The 13,990-nt window shown below is 46.0% G+C and overlaps 1 protein-coding gene across 1 annotated transcript in view; it reads left to right on the top strand.

The window, feature by feature from the left end:
- LOC120062393 (bifunctional heparan sulfate N-deacetylase/N-sulfotransferase 1-like) overlaps positions 1-13,990 on the top strand; it is an 85,820-nt gene that overhangs the window by 46,719 nt on the left and 25,111 nt on the right. The gene's annotated exons all lie outside the window — the stretch shown is intronic.

Raw genomic sequence — 13,990 nt, 5'->3', positions numbered from 1 at the left:
TAGGAGCAGTGAAGGGTAGAAATGGAGGGAGGCAGGGTAACAGACAGAGCCCAGATAGACCCATCATCTCCCTAACATCTCTGCATCTCTCACCTGGGTCTGGGAGCATCCATGGGGGGTTGGCTGTGCGATAGCAGGGGACTGGGAGGGTGGAGTGTCTGGGAGAGTGTAGGGGGTTGGCTGGGGACGGGGCAGAGACTGCAGAGAGTGACTTGAGCTGGGGCTGGGAAGGTAGGACAGCTGGCTGAGGCTGTGGGTGTAAAGGCAGACGGATGACAGGGCTAGGTAGGTTTGTATTCCATAGAGTAGTGAGTAACGTCAGACCATTCACAGTCATGAGGGCACAGAGTTCTGTCTTCTGTTTTTGCAAACCATGACTAATGTCTATATAGATTGTTATTCTGTATCCAGCCAGGCCAATCTGCTGTTGTTGATTAGACTCTGAAAGCACGCTGATGAGGATTCTGAATGCCTCCCCATCCTCACTAGCTAGTGGAAAATCACATTATTTGATCTGGCTGAGCCTAAATATGGGCGGCGCGGCATAATACCATTTCTCCCTCTCTTACTCTCTTATGCCAGCTATTCTTCCTTACTGCGGTATTCCCATGGGAACCCTCTTTCGGCTGCATGAATCACAGGCACATCTGTACAGCTGCTTTGCTTTGTCTTATCTGGACTTGAGAGAGAGAGGGGGGGTGGAGGGAGATGGAGGGGAGATGGGGTGGGGTGGAGAGATGGAGGGGGGGGGGGGAGGGAGTCTTGTTCCCTTGAGGGTGATAATGCTCTGGTACCTGACACCCAGCCAGGCAGGCTCTTCAATCTAGCTCATCATTTCATGAGCAGCTATTGTAGTGCTGCATATCACTGTCTGATCAGCCATCAGAGCCAGTGTTTCCCCTCGGCCCACAGATTGTTTGGGCCAGATTGTGGGAGGAGGCCAGGAGGATGGCCGTGGTGGTGATCTGGGGCCTGTGTTTCAGAAGCCTTGTTTATGTTTTGGCACACCCTCTATGACTGCTAATTGCTCTTTTGACCAATCACATCAGATATTTTCCAGAGTTGATCTGAGTGTTCAAAAGATCAATGGCTATGTAAACAGCCTATGTGGTTTTTATTGTTTCTGGCAGGTTTGGCATGTGTATTTTCTATTGTTTCTGGCAGATTTGGCATGTGTATTTTCTATTGTTTCTGGCAGGTTTGGCATGTGTATTTTCTATTGTTTCTGGCAGGTTGGCATGTGTATTTTCTATTGATTCTGGCAGGTTTGGCATGTATATTTTCTATTGTTTCTGGCAGGTTTGGCATGTGTATTTTCTATTGTTTCTGGCAGGTTTGGCATGTGTATTTTCTATTGTTTCTGGCAGGTTTGGCATGTGTATTTTCTATTGTTTCTGGCAGGTTGGCATGTGTATTTTCTATTGTTTCTGGCAGGTTGGCATGTGTATTTTCTATTGTTTCTGGCAGGTTTGGCATGTGTATTTTTTATTGTTTCTGGCAGGTTTGGCATGTGTATTTTTTATTGTTTCTGGCAGGTTTGGCATGTGTATTTTTTATTGTTTCTGGCAGTATTGGCATGTGTATTTTCTATTGTTTCTGACTGGTTGGCATGTGTATTTTCTATTGTTTCTGGCAGGTTGGCATGTGTATTTTCTATTGTTTCTGGCAGGTTGACATGTGTATTTTCTATTGTTTCTGGCAGGTTTGACATGTGTATTTTCTATTGTTTCTGGCAGGTTTGACATGTGTATTCTTTGTTGTTTCACCATATATCATAAATGGGTTACTACATATGAGTTCACATGATATTCTATATTGTGTCAGTGCACATTAGTGTTATGCTACCGTGGGTCGAAATGATCTATAGTCCATAGGAGAGATTCATCTCTTGGACTTACTCAGCAAATCCATAACATCTGTTTGGCAAAAGGATAGCTGTAAAAACATAACGGCACCGACGCAACACGTCACACTCACCAGTGACTTGCCAAGCTGATTTAGCTGGCGTGTCTTGCCTGCTCAATGTGCCTGCTGGGCACCGATTAACAGCATGTATCTGGTGCTTTATCTACCATAGTTTGACATCTTGCTGATGAATGTTGTCAGAAATCAGTCCTGACAGCAGCGTACTCCATACTGTCTGCGGAGTACTACTAGTTTTCCTTCCCATTTTTTTTATTTGAGAAATACTGCACCAAACATCTTAGATGTAAAATTGCGCGATTAAAACCTCAACAAAAACGTCAATTTATTACAGATTTACTGATTTATCTTAGATTAATTCTGACCATTTTGAGGAAGTGGTACTACTGGCTATGTTGTTGCTATGGTGTCTCAAAAGCGACAAACAACAGTAACTACCAGGGTACGATAACACAACCACATCAAACCACAGCCCCAAGACTGAAATCTCGTTTTTCATAATGAGCAACAGAAAAACACATGGGGAATCCTGAGTTCAGTCACTCCTTGAGACTGCTATCTCTTTTCCCAATGGAAACTCATTGTATTGCTGCTGGCCCCAGTGTCCTTCAGTATTGTGTCCTGAGGTGGCAGTGGATAAACTATCTGAACAAACACTCCTGCCACTCAAATTAATCCCAGGGTCTCTCGCTCACTCTTTCCCTCTTTCTCTCTCTCTCTCTCTCTCTCTCTCTTCCCAGCTCAACACACCACCACCAGATTCCACGTGCACTCAATTTATATGAAAGCCACCCCTCACCCCCTTCTCTCCCTCTAACCCAGCCAAAACATGATAAATGACCACCATTGCTCCAACCCCCCTTCTGCGTTGCATCGGTTGTCTCAGGGACTACGATCTTATTTCCCTTTGAAAAATCTAAGTTAACCTCCACTTGTCCGTGCGTGTGTGCGTGCGCACGTGCATATTTATTCATTGCCCCAGGCCATCTTAATTTCCACTCATAAACCTGTCGGTTGTCTTATTCCAGCACTGCGGGGCTTCCATATGCATGACATCCACTCTATACACAGCATACACTGTAGGATGAATCTCTAAATGGGATACACAGTAGGATGAATCTATATATAGTTTACACCGTGGGATTAATATCAATACAGGATACATGGTAGAGTGAATGAATCTATACACAGAATACACTGTAGGATGTAGCCTTCTGTGGCCCCTAGCTCATAGCCTCCAATGGGAATATTGGAAATTGTTCCAAGTGTGGTAAATGATCCTTTCCCCTTGATTGCTTAATCATAACTCAATATCCGACTGGAATGAATTTGAAATTAGTTGGAGCAGAGGGGTGAGATTGGCCATAAAGAAGAAAAAACAGATGCTCAAACCACATTTGGTCCCTTCATCAGATGTTGTGATCTTTAAGTGGTTTCACTGATTCCCGTTTTACTGCTACTCTTATCTCCCTGTCCTGTAGCAGCCAATGTAACCTTTGATCTGTTCTGTTATTGAACTCGCCCTGAGCACTTACAAGGTTTCCTGTTTCCTAATGGCGATATAGTGAATGTACATGTCTATATGTAGCCATAGAGGCCGACTGGGCAGGGGTGGCGATCTGTCTTATACCAGTGGGGGGTGGTTGTTGGTAAAGTTAAAGCTGTTCATTTATCTTTTTCTCCTGTAGTGTGTGGGAATAAAGTGCCGTCTGCTTTTCCCAGAGCGTAGTAATCCATTTCACATGTTCCCGATCGCCTCAGATCCTCCGTAGCTGCAGTGAGGCGCGGCAGTATCGGAGATCCCACATTCATAATGTGGAGAAGCTGGTTTTTCAGGCCATCTGAGTGGAGAAGACCCATACATATTGAATCTTCTTTCTCCACCCATGTTTTTATTCATCTCAGCCCTAATCGGCTCTCCACATTCTGAATGTATAATCATGCTATTATACTGTGCCTGCTGCAGTTAGCTTCAAGCTGGGGATCTCTGGGCCAGATACCATCAGATACAATCACATCAGTTGAGCTGATGTGGTTACATTATCGGGGCTAGAAATGGGGGCTTTGTCCACCCCTGAATATGCAGGTAGTCTACAGAAATGGCCTCATTCGGTCTCATTTCTTTCCTAGAACATACCTTTTCACTGTCTTCTTAGTCATAATTGCTCTTAGGGATGGTGTGTGCTCTGGGCTTCGAGAGTGAACTTCCAGATCAGCCCAAGTACTCTGTCCCATTACCTCGTTGCTGAATAACAACACAATCATTTCAGTTACCACAGGGCCAGGACTGGGGTCTGCAGAATTGGGGGCCCGGAGTCATAAATGGAGGGACGGGCCATTTGAGGAAAAACGTTTTAGTTATTTTCCTTGGTGAAATTGCCTCAGTCTTGGGGAAAGAAATTGAGGCGCTGCAACATTCTGTGATAATTCAGTGGCGGTTTGTAGGAGGAGGAGGAGGTCGGTCTGAAAGCCACTTTCCCTGATAATTAGCTTTCCCTGATAATAACGATACAAAACTGCATTTTCTTTCCTTTCCGGCTTTGACTCCTCCGTCCTTCACAGTCGTGAAATGAATCGATGAGAGAAGTCAGTTTAAAGGTTTGCCGTGCCACTAAATGAGACGCCGCCTGTTCTGTACATTCACATGGGCTGAGGGAGAGGAGGAGCAGGAGAGAGAGAAACCGTCACAGTAAATTCTTCACACTTTTTTCACGGCCTAAGCTTTTAATCGCGGCAGCCACAAGGAGGCATGAAATGGAATTAGAATTTCAGGTCTATTGATCCTGTATTGATGGAGAGCAATGGGGAGCTTAGGCCAGACGGAGGCCAGACGGAGGCCAGACGGAGGGAACTGTCGCTGCCTCTGAAATACAACCTGTCTAAGAAAATTAGTTTCTGTTTGCATTTCCATGTGTGCATGTTGTTTTTAGCTTTAGGCATCACACGGCAAAGGGGAATTTTCACTTTCTTTTGAAGTCCCTAATCTTCTACAGGATAGAAAGGACAGGATGAATGCAAATTGTGAGATATAGTTTAGCTGTAAGAGGTACCGCTACTTTCTGACAGGGACATCTGACTGCTGTAGCCTTTGAAAAGCTACCATCAGTGGTCAGAAGAAACGTAGCCTCCCTATATGTACATGCTACAGACTCTGTGAAGAGGTCTGTACTTGAATGGCGCAGGTGGTAATGTGCTCCCCCCGTAACTGCAGTCGCTGGTTCAAATCCTGCTCCAGTTGTAGGGATTATACCGCTCTGACCCTGGCACTGTCCAGTTTGGCACGGTGCTGCTGTGTGTGTGTGTGTTTATGTTTTTGGCAAAAATGACTTGTGTGTATAGTGTTAGCATTGGCTCTTCTAAGTGATCCCTTCATCCTAATGCAGTAGTTTATACTATAAGAAACAACTACAAGCCCCCATTAGTCCCATTGGCATAACACACAGCCTCATTCCCTCCAGAACAGAGTTACCATGCTGTTGCCACTTTGTGGCGTTACCATGGAGAGTGTGCGGTTGCCAAGGCACTTGTAAAAGGAACACTGAGGGTCATCATTTATCTCTGTGAGCAAGGAGGGGGAGGTAGGGGGCATTGAGGGGCTGAGAGGAGAGGGCACCTTCTGAGAGAGAGAGAGAGAGAGAGAGAGAGAGAGAGAGAGAGAGAGAGAGAGAGAGAGAGAGAGAGAGAGAGAGAGAGAGAGAGAGAGAGAGAGAGAGAGAGAGAGAGAGAGAGAGAGAGAGAGAGAGAGAGAGAGAGAGAGAGAGAGAGAGAGAGAGAGAGAGAGAGAGAGAGAGAGAGAGAGAGAGAGAGAGAGAGAGAGAGAGAGAGAGAGAGAGAGAGAGAGAGAGAGAGAGAGAATGCCAATAAAGGCCTTACATTTATAATTTAATTGAGAGAGATGCCTGCCTGCATATGGCCAACCTTAGTGATGTTTATCTGTGGAGTTGTTACAGCTGAGGCCCAGACCAGGCCTCCCACACTCTGTTACCCCCCCCCCATCTCTTCATTCAGCAGTAGTGCCCAGTAGAATGGTAGTGCTGTGGGTTTGACTGACCACCCACCTGGAGGCTACACACTACAGTACTCAGCCTTGTCTGTCATGTGCTATTGTTTTTTACCCACTGTATTCTCCGTTAATCCCAAACTAATAATAGGGAAAATATGTTATTTTCAGTTTTGAACACTTCGTCAATTTGACATTGACTGCATCACGTTTCTCTTGCTCTGTCTCTCTTGTCTCACTCAATCTTGTCTGACTCTATCTTGTCTCACTCTCTCTTGTTTTGTCTCACTCTCTCTTGTTTTGTCTCACTCTCTATTGCTTTGTCTCACTCTCTATTGCTTTGTCTCACTCACTCTTGCCTCACTCATTCTTGTCTCTGTCACTCTTGTCTCACTCACTCTTGTCTCACTCGCTCTTATCTCACTCTCTCTTGTCTTACTCTTGTCTCACTCTCTCTTGCATTGTCTCTCTTGTCTCACTCGCTCTTGCTTTGTCTCGGTCTCTCTTGTCTCACTCACTCTTGGCTCACTCTATATTGTCGCACTCTCTCTTGTCTCACTCACTCTTGTTTCTGTCACTCTTGTCTCTGTCACTCTTGTCTCTGTCACTCTTGGCTCTGTCACTCTTGTCTCTGTCTCACTTGTCTCACTCTCTCTTGTCTCACTCTCTTGCATTGTCTCTTGTCTCACTCACTCTTGTCTCTGTCTCTCTTGTCTCTCTCTCTCTTGCTTTGTCTCTGTCTCACTTGTCTCACTCTCTCTTGTCTCACTCTCTTGCATTGTCTCTTGTCTCACTCACTCTTGTCTCTGTCTCTCTTGTCTCTCTCTCTCTTGCTTTGTCTCTGTCTCTCTTGTCTCACTCACTCGTGTCTCACTCTCTATTGTCTCACTCTTGATTTGTCTCACTCACTCTTGTCTTACTCTCTCTTTTCTCACTCTCTCTTGCATTGTCTCTCTTGTCTCACTCTTGTTTTGTCTCACTCTCGTGTGTATCTGTATCTCTTGTCTCACTCTTTCTTGTCTCACTCTTTACTGCCTCACTCTCTCTTGTCGCACTCACTCTTGTCTCACTCTCTATTGTCTCACTCTCTCTTGCTTTGTCTCACTCACTCTTGTCCCACTTACTCTTGTCCCACTTACTCTTGTCTCACTCTCTCATCTCACTCTCTCGTCTCTCTCTTGAATTGCATATCTTGTCCCACTCTCTCTTGTCTCACGCTCTCTTGCTTTGTCTCACTCACTATTGTCCCACTTACTCTTGTCCCACTTACTCTTGTCTCACTCTCTATTGTCTCACTCTCTCCTGCTTTGTCTCACTCACTCTTGTCTCACTCTATCTTGTCTCGCTCTCTCTTGCTTTGTCTCTCTTGTCTCACTCACTCTTGTCTCTGTCGCTCTTGTCTCACCCACCATTGTCTCACTCTCTCTTGTCTCACTCTCTCTTGCTTTGTCTCTCTTGTCTCACTCTCTCTTGCTTTGTCTCTCTTGTCTCACTCTCTCTTGCTTTGTCTCTCTTGTCTCACTCACTCTTGTCTCTGTCGCTCTTGTCTCACTCACTCTTGTCTCTGTCGCTCTTGTCTCACTCTCTTGTCTCACTCACTCTTGTCTCTGCCACTATTGTCTTACTCTCTCTTGTCTCTGTCTATCTTGTCTCACTCACTCTTGTCTCAATCTATTGTCTCACTCTCTTTTGCTTTGTCTAACTCACTATTGTCTCACTCACTCTCTCTTGTCTCACTCACTCTTGTCTCACTCACTCTTGTCGCACTCTCTCTTGTCACACTCACTCTTGTCGCACTCTCTCTTGTCTCACTCTCTCTTGATTTGTCTCACTCACTATTGTCTCTGTCTCTCTTGTCTCACTCACTCTTGTCTAACTCTTTCTTATCTCACTCACTATTGCCTCTATCTTGCGTTGCCTATCTTGTCTCACTATCTCGTGTCTCACTCTCTTGCATTGTCTCTCCTGTCTCACTCTCTCTTGCTTTGTCTCACTCACTCTTGTCTCTGTCTCTCTTGTCTCACTCACTCTTGTCTCTGTCTCTCTTGTCTCACTCTTGTCTCTATCACTCTTGTCTCACTCTATTGTCTCACTCTCTCTTGCTTTGTCTCACTCACTATTGTCTCACTCTCCCTTGTCTCACTCTCTCTTGTTTTGTCTCTCTTGTCTCACTCACTCTTGTTTCTGTCGCTCTTGTCTCACTCACTCTTGTTTCTGTCGCTCTTGTCTCACTCACTCTTGTTTCTGTCGCTCTTGTCTCACTCTCTCGTGTTTCTGTCGCTCTTGTCTCACTCTTGCTTTGTCTCTCTTGTCTCTGTCGCTCTTGTCTCACTCACTCTTGTTTCTGTCGCTCTTGTCTCACTCTCTCTTGTCTCACTCACTCTTGTCTCTGCCACTATTGTCTTACTCTCTCTTGTCTCTGTCTATCTTGTCTCACTCACTCTTGTCTCACTCTATTGTCTCACTCTCTTGCTTTGTCTAACTCACTATTGTCTCACTCACTCTCTCTTGTCTCACTCTCTCTTGTCTCACTCACTCTTGTCTCTGTCTCTCATCTCACTCTCTCTTGTCTCGCTCTCTCTTGTCTCACTCTCTCTTGCGTTGCATATCTTGTCTCACTCTCTCGTGTCTTACCCTCTCTTGTCTCACTCTCTCGTGTCTCACTCTCTCTTGCTTTGTCTCTCTTGTCTCACTCACTCACTCTTGTCTCTGTCTCTTGTCTCACTCACTATTGTCTCACTATTTCTTGTCTCACTCTCTCGTGTCTCACTCACTCTTGTCTCTGCCACTATTGTCTTACTCTCTCGTCTCACTCTCTCTTGTCTCTGTCTATCTTGTCTCACTCACTCTTGTCTATGTCTATCTTGTCTCACTCACTCTTGTCTCACTCTTTTTTGTCTCACCCTCTCTTGTCTCACCCTCTCTTGTCTCACTCTCTCTTGTCTCACTCTCTTGCTTTGTCTCACTCACTCTTGTATCTGTCTCTCTTGTCTCACTCTCTCTTGTCTCACTCTCTTGTCTCTCTTGTCTCACTCTCTCTTGCTTTGTCTCACTCACTATTTTCTCGGTCTCTCTTGTCTCACTCACGCTTGTCTCACTCTCTCTTGTCTCACTCTCTCTGCACCCCCCCCCCCCCCCCGTATGTGTATGTTCCCTCATATGGTACCTCCCTCCATCCGCACAGCCAATTACAGCCCTCATATTCACTTTGAGCTCTAGCTGTCAAAGAGCTTGAAAAGGTTAGCTATCAAATACGTGTTAGTCTCAGTCTGTCTACCTCTCTACCTGTCCTGTCTATGCATGATTAAGGAGATGAAGGACTGATTCATCCTCTGTTCAGACTGGGATGATAGATGGATGGAGGGAGAGAGAGAGACTTTTTATTTGTATTTATTTATTTTTAAATTAATATCACAGTGCAGTTAACACAAAACTACCACTAACAGGTCCCGAGATTATCATCTTAAAGGCCAAAAACTGTTTTGAACAAATAGCTAATGCAACAATGCTGTAAGGAGGAGATGGGTCAGTAAGAGGAGATGCATATTTACAATGATTTGCCACGGATATAAAGCACTCCGCACGTCATTGTCGTTAATAGTTGGAGAAATGACGGAAGCAATAGCAGTGAAGTCCTTTAATGCAATACTTTGAGAAGTTAAATTAGAAGGTGATGAAATACAAACTTTGCGAGGCGGAAATGATCTACAGTGGCAGTACAGGTGCAATGCTGAAAGAGAGGCACCGTGAGACCTAACCCGTTTTTGGCAGCAGTGCAATAAGGGATCGAGTGAGAAAATCACAGCGCTAATTACAGAAATGATCGCAGTTTATATGCAACCATTGTCAGTGGTAAAGGATGTCGGCTTCACTGCCCTGATGTCATAGCTAGAACCAGGCTACAAGATGCCATGTTGAAAAACCGGGACGGCCCTGATGGAGATATTGTAGAATGATTGCTCTGCAAATACAAATTGTGAGCTCTCAAACAACATACGTGGTGTTAACAACCATTTTTTAACATCTATGAACATGCTGTCATACATCACTGCAACGAACCATCACATTGTTGACAAATGGGACATGAAGTCCCATGTACTGAGAACATGGAGGAAAGGCACACAGACAACATAAAACAGCATTAATAGCATCGTTGCTGAGTGGTTGTGGGACAGCAGTAAGGTGAGCTGTCTAGTAACTAGCCAGGACTGTGGTAGATTGAGCTGCACTGCCCCCTAGCGGTCATAGGTGACCATATCTGAATTTGGAATTCACGTCATTTGATTTGCTTTAAACGTTTAAATGAGAAAAAATGGCAGTTTAATCAAACATTTAGTTTTACATTTGTCACATCCCTGCTCTCCACCTCTCCGCTGCTCTCCAACCTCTCCGCTGCTCTCCCACCTCTCCGCTGCTCTCCACCTCTCCGCTGCTCTCCACCTCTCTGCTGCTCTCCACCTCTCTGCTGCTCTCCACCTCTCTGCTGCTCTCCACCTCTCCGCTGCTCTCCCACTGCTTTCCCACCTCTCCGCTACTCTCCAACCTCTCCGCTGCTCTCCACCTCTCAGCTGCTCTCCACCTCTCCGCTGCTCTCCACCTCTCAGCTGCTCTCCACCTCCCCGCTGCTCTCCACCTCTCCGCTGCTCTCCACCTCTCCACTGCTCTCCCACCTCTCCACTGCTCTCCACCTCTCTGCTGCTCTCGCAGCTGCTCTCCCACCTCTCCGCTGCTCTCCCACTGCACTCCCACCTCTCCGCTACTCTCCAACCTCGCCGCTGCTCTCCCACCTCTCCGCTGCTCTCCCACATCTCCGCTGTTCTCTCCGCTGCTCTCCCACCTCGCCGCTGCTCTGCACCTCACATTACGCTCTCCACCTCTCCGCTGCTCTCCCTCCCACCTGTCCGCTGCTCTCCCACCTCTCCACTGCTCTCCATCTCTCCGCTGCTCTCCACCTCTCCACTGCTCTCCACCTCTCTGCTGCTGAAATGTACAACCTTGCTGATACGTTGGCCCTCATCCCATCAGGTTACTCAGGACATAAAATATTCATGCTTCATCTCTCTTCTTTCTTTTTGCCGCTGTTTTACATTTATTTTATTATTTTTTGGAATGGGGGGGTTGTGGGAGGCTGTCTCTGTTCAATGTGGAGAGAGGGTTAGAACAGCCATCAGTCTGTGTTCTTCCACTCAGTGTAAATGCAGCTCTGGTGTACCTAGCTACATATCGCTTCCCACTAGCCTACGTTACAAATGCTGTCTTCTCCTCTCTGTCTCCCCCTCATACCCAAGGCCTCCAGCTTGTTTGTCTCTCTTTCTCTCTCTGTCCTTCCCCCTCCCTCTATATCCCTCTCTCTCTCCCTCCCCATCCCTCTCTCTGATCTAATTGTAGTTCTTTGGCCCAAGCTGAAGGTCGACATTGGGGGGCAGTCATCACTGCTAACAGTTGGCCAAGACCTACTGTAGATAGATGGCCAAGACCTACTGTAGATAGATGGCCAAGACCTACTGTAGATAGATGGCCAAGACCTACTGTAGATAGATGGCCAAGACCTACTGTAGATAGATGGCCAAGACCTACTGCAGATAGATGGCCAAGACCTACTGTAGATAGATGGCCAAGACCTGCTGTAGATAGATGGCCAATACCTAATGTAGATAGATGGCCAAGACCTACTGTAGATAGATGGCCAAGACCTACTGTAGATAGATGGCCAAGACCTTCTGTAGATAGATGGCCAAGACCTACTGTAGATAGATGGCCAAGACCTACTGTAGATAGATGGCCAAGACCTGCTGTAGATAGATGGCCAAGACCTGCTGTAGATAGATGGCCAAGACCTGCTGTAGATAGATGGCCAAGACCTGCTGTAGATAGATGGCCAAGACCTGCTGTAGATAGATGGCCAAGACCTGCTGTAGATAGATGGCCAAGACCTGCTGCAGATAGATGGCCAAGACCTGCTGTAGATAGATGGCCAAGACCTGCTGTAGATAGATGGCCAAGACCTACTGTAGATAGATGGCCAAGACCTGCTGTAGATAGATGGCCAAGACCTGCTGTAGATAGATGGCCAAGACCTGCTGTAGATAGATGGCCAAGACCTGCTGTAGATAGATGGCCAAGACCTGCTGTAGATAGATGGCCAAGACCTGATGGCCAAGACCTGCTGTAGATAGATGGCCAAGACCTACTCTAGATAGATGGCCAAGACCTGCTGTAGATAGATGGCCAAGACCTGCTGTAGATAGATGGCCAAGACCTGCTGTAGATAGATGGCCAAGACTTGCTGTAGATAGATGGCCAAGACCTACTGTAGATAGATGGCTATGACATACTGTAGATAGATGGATAGATTGTCTTGAACTGCTTAACCTGCACCTGCTAACCTCTGTCACCACCATTGTTATCAGTGTCACGTCAGCCTTTGTATCCCCTCAGACCTTTGGCTTTAGATAACATTTTATTATTAGTGTGATTTAATTAGCAAAACAATATTCTAAAAAGGGTAAGAATTGGCTTCTCAAAGCCACATCTGTGGTTGAGTAATATGTGGAACCTTCTATTAAAGCAGCATAACCACCACCCACCTGAGAAAACCTTACTACTCTCTCGGAGCGACTCGTCCTCTGCTTTGCTTTTCAGCAGCCTCTGCACTGTGCCGCAGCGGCTAATCTTGTTTTTATATGCCGTGGCACGGACCTTGCTCCTGACAGAAGGAACGGGAGTCTTCAGCATAGCAGGGCTGTGTGTTTCTGTCTGATCTAGAGCGTTACTTTCTCTCCACACCCACCTCTTTTTAACAGCCTCTTTTTACGTTTAAAAACTCTGGTCCTCTGAAGGGAAATTTGGAAGCGGCTCAGTTGGAGGTGTGATATCCTCCACAGCAGCAGCACGACTCAGGAGGGAGATTTGGGCGTCTTTCAAGATTGTGACTGAAGCAGGAATACAAGAGTGACTTTACTATAATGTATAGCCTAGTTCTCACAGTTGATTGTTTTGTATGGAGAGATTTCTCCATGGTATTCCACAAGGAATGCTATATGGAATGATGTTGAGCTTTCCTTCATGGAATACCATGAGGAATTCTATACGGAACCATGGAATGATATCTGATCCCCCCCCCCCCCCCATCAAGCTACTCTAATCAGAAATCAATAACTCATTAAATTCATTCCGTGTTAGATATCTACTCATGTAATCTGAAGTGTCATGCTTTGTGGTGTACTGTAATAAACCTTTGATAATTCTCTCCCTTTAACACCTTTTGGATTGCATTATGAACGATATCGGCAAAATGCATGCGATAAGTGATTGGCATGGTCAGTGTGGATTCGTTTCCGGTTTATCGTCCCAGCTCTACCTGAGTACTTTGAGTACAGCAGTCAGTGGTCAATAATACACTTCTCTAGTAGTTCTTTCTCTATGAGAAATGAGAATGGTTTTATGTAGGTGATTATTTAGCTTTTCTCACCTTTTTCAAACTTTTTTTATGTGAATGTTTGAAACTGGGACTGTATCCTCAGAGATCAGAGCATGGTCAATAACAGCCAATAAGACACTGGTGTAATTTGATTGGGTTAATTAGCTTGCACATCCAACAGATGCAGTGTGATAGGACGGTGTGCTATTCAGAGATATAAGTTCCCATTGGTTTCTGTCTGTCCTTATCCGCTGGCTTCATTTCTTTTGGGTTACGGTTTGGCTGCTTGTTTCTCTCCCCTCCCATCTGATCCCATGTGTGTTTGAGGGGCATAGGAGGTGAGTTTCCCCAAGGGCCGTGGCTTCACGTTACATGCAGCCACAGAGCCCTGCCCGAACAGACTGGCTCAGCAGCTCGCCTCCAGTTTTTTTTTTCCCCGCTCGCTCTCTTTCTCGCTCTCTCTTTCTCTCACTCCGTCTATCGATTTTGTGTGTGAGGGCCAAGGGTGGGGTGGGGTGGGGTGGTGTGTGTGTGTGTGTGTAGGGTTTTTTGGCAGCACTAATAGCGTGCGTAGGTGAATGCAAGGACTGCTTTTAAAATGAACTTTCAGAGGAGCACCGGCACTGTATCCTACACCTCTCCCACAC

This window comes from Salvelinus namaycush, chromosome 17 (assembly GCF_016432855.1).
Source record: "Salvelinus namaycush isolate Seneca chromosome 17, SaNama_1.0, whole genome shotgun sequence".
In the NCBI taxonomy this organism is placed as follows: domain Eukaryota; kingdom Metazoa; phylum Chordata; class Actinopteri; order Salmoniformes; family Salmonidae; genus Salvelinus; species Salvelinus namaycush.
Note: the sequence above shows the minus strand (reverse complement) of the source record. Positions and strands in the feature narration are given on the sequence as shown.